The 3,243-nt window shown below is 51.6% G+C and overlaps 1 long non-coding RNA gene across 1 annotated transcript; it reads right to left on the bottom strand.

The window, feature by feature from the left end:
* Window positions 1–524: 524 nt before the first annotated feature.
* Window positions 525–1,440, bottom strand: LOC122493323. Its single transcript, XR_006299863.1, has 2 exons — window positions 1,036–1,440; window positions 525–754 (listed from the first exon to the last, which is right to left on the bottom strand). It is a non-coding gene; the product is annotated as an uncharacterized LOC122493323 (long non-coding RNA).
* Between the last annotated feature and the right edge of the window lie 1,803 nt (window positions 1,441–3,243).

Here is a 3,243-nt window from a genome sequence, read left to right as displayed (position 1 = left end):
AAGAGCTCAACGAGTGATTCTGATATGCAGCAATGCTTTGAGGACATCTTTATACCCTGGGTGGTATCCTTCACCTCAAGTATTGATTGAATTCGATGGAATTATTGGAGGCGGACTTAGCAAATAAGGCCACAGACCAGCACTGATCAGTGGAGATACAATGTGAGCCACGAATAGGAGCCACGTCTGTAATTTCCAATATTTTCATCACCACATTCAAGAAAGTAAAAGGAAACAGTGAATTTTTGTTTTTACTTAGAGAGAGAGAGAGAGCAAGCACAAGCAAGGGAGGGAGGCAGACGGATAGAGAGAGAAGCTCGAGCAGGCTGCACCCTCAGCGCTCAGTGTGGAGCCTGATATGGGGCTCAGTCCCACGATCGTGACCTGAGCCAAAACCAGGAGTCAGACGCTCAACCCACTGAGCCACCCAGGTGCCCCCAAACAGCAAAATCAACGTTTATTTCTTTTGTTTAAACCGTGTGTGCACATAGTATTGTTTCAATACGTAATCAGTATAAAGTTCATTAATGGGATACTGTACATTTTTTTTTTTTCATACTAGCTCTTTGAAATCAGGAGTGTATTTCACACCTCTGGGTCGTCTCAGTTGGGATGGGCCACTTTTCACGTGCTTCATAGCCACGTGTGGCTGGCGGCTGCCATCGTGGCCAGGTGGTTATTGGACTGTGGGCCGAGTGAATCATGATGCTCCATGTGCCGTGGAGAGCTGGCAGAAGGAAAGCTGTTTCTGCGGCTGTGATGAGAGGGATCTAACACTCCTGCGGCCCTGAGCAACCCCCCTCTTTCCGGTTAAATCGCTGTGTCTTCTTATCTCGCCCCGCTCCTCTCCCCCCGCACGCCCACCATCTGGGTGCCACATCCAAAACAAATTTCCTCCCATCCTCAGCCTCCCGCGCGCCAGCTTCCCAGCACCCAGCTGTGGACCTGCCGCGGCGTCCTGTCCCGGTGGCTCCTTGGGAGCTGGCTGCTCGTGCCAGTGGGAGGGACGGGGGGAGAGGGGGAAGGTGGGGGCACCTGGGGGTCTGGAAGAAGTCCAGGAGAGAGCGCGGAGTGAGTTCTCCCCCACTTGCTCCGCTTCTCTTTCTCTTGTTCTCTCCTGGGGTCAGATGCTGCAGCCGCTGACTGCTGCCCACCACCCTCCACCCTGCCTCAGGGTCCTCCCCCGCCCTTAAGAAGCCCCAAAAGCTGAACAGTTCTCCAGGTGAGAGTCACCTGGCCATTTGTCAACCCCTCCAGGGGCAACCCCTGGAGGGGACATTCTGATGCCAAAATGGGCAGAGCTAGCAAGGACAGGACTATCATTAGGCCTTCCCCCTTCCCCCCCACCCATCCCGTTACAGCCACATGACTTGGCCCTTTGATGTCACAGTGGGAGCTTGCGCCCAGCTCTCTGTGACACTAATATGGTATTTCTGAAAGTGCTTTCGCACTGGCACAGACTATCACTGCGCTCCCAATGATTATCTTCTGTTTCCAAAGGCAATTAATCTTCTTTGTCGTCTCTCTTTTTTTTTTTTTTTTTTTTTTCCTGCATGTGGCCAGTCCTAGTCTTTGTTGCTGTTTCAAACCCGTGAATCGTTTGGGAGCATGTGGTAAATTGGCTTTTATGCTCTACGTTTTTGCTGAAAGCTGAGGCAGCAGGAAGGGCTAATGAGAAATATATATTTTTAAAAGAATTTTAAAAATTCTTAGGCATGTAGCAGGAGATTTCACATGGAAACTTGGAGAGATTAATTGTCGATGACCCAGTTTTATGGCAGTATAGAGTGCTTCGACTTCTGTGCGAGTCTGGGGGGAGAGTCAGGCTGGACGATGCTTGTAGGTTGGAAGGTGCTCCGTTCCATGGCAGAAGTGGTGATTCCAGAAGTCAAGAACTTCAGGTTGTCTTTTCAGCTCTGCTGCTGACACCCTCTGGTGACTTTGGCCAGTCACATCACCACCTCTGGGCCCTTTACAGGACTGATGGTTCTTGTCACTGCCCTTCCCTTGATCTGCCATTCAAGAAAGATCAGAAATTGACCATTCATCCATCATCCACCCATCTAAACATCTGTCCACTCATCTATCCATCCGTCTCGCCACAGGTACCTACACCCGTCCAATCACATGCCTGTCCATCCACTACCCATTCACCCATCCAAACATCCATCCATTCACCCAGCCGCCCATCTAATCGTCCATCTCTCCATAAAGCAGTCCATTCACCCATCTTCCCACCCACCTATCCATCCATTTATCAGCTGTGCCTTTGGTCATTCATCCGGTCCTCGTCTTCTGGAGGCCTGTGCTGGTACACACACTATACTGAGTGCTAAGAAATGCAGAGCCAGGGGCACCCGGGTGGCTCCGTCGGTTGAGCGTCCGACTTCCGTTCAGGTCATGATCTCATGGCTTGTGAGTTCGAGCCCCGTGTCAGGCTCTGGGCTGACAGCTCAGAGCCTGGAGCCTGCTTCCGATTCTGTGTCTCTGTATCCCTCTGGCCCTCCCCCGCTCACGGTCTGTCTCTCTCTCCCAAAAATGAATAAACATTTTTAAAATTTTTTGAAAAAAGAAAGAAATGCAGAGCCCAAAAGTCCAGTTCTCACCATCAAGGCAAGTCAAGGAGGGTAACGGTGCCAACACAGATGACCGAGCTGCTACCGTGACAGGGGCAAGTAAAGGATTGCCAGGCTAGAGGAAGAAAAGGGCTCTGAGAGGGTAGTAATGGTGTGGGCTCACCTCTCCCTGAGCACCGACTTCATAGGATTATGATTATCTGTGCATCTTCTTTGTTAGACTCCAAGCTCTTGAGCATGGAGACCATGTTTTCGACACCACCCTCTGACCTACACAGAGGGACCTCTGTTCGATTTCAGGACCCTGTTCTGACTGTCCTACGAGTCACCCGTCTCCACAGAATAAGGAATCTGTGCGGCCCCAGGGACATATTCACCTGGAGCCCATGCCTCCTCTCCTCCCTCAAGTCGTGCCACAGATGGCCAATGCCAACGGTAACCAAGGCCAGAATTCTTGGTCCACGTGGACCGGAGGAGGCCTCTTCCCTGTCACGTCACTCGTGTGCATGCCCCTGAGTCCAAGCGGTGGTCCAAAGGGCAGCCATTTGTGGGCACAGATGAAACTCGGAAGGGCAGAGTGGGGTGTCCACTTGTGTGCAAACAAAGTTCCTAGTGATGTGGACGGAGTCCGGATGGCAAGAGAAAGGGGGCAGGCTACAGGTCCGAG

This window comes from Prionailurus bengalensis, chromosome D2 (assembly GCF_016509475.1).
Source record: "Prionailurus bengalensis isolate Pbe53 chromosome D2, Fcat_Pben_1.1_paternal_pri, whole genome shotgun sequence".
NCBI lineage: Eukaryota > Metazoa > Chordata > Mammalia > Carnivora > Felidae > Prionailurus > Prionailurus bengalensis.
This window is presented reverse-complemented; position numbering and strand designations above follow the sequence as displayed.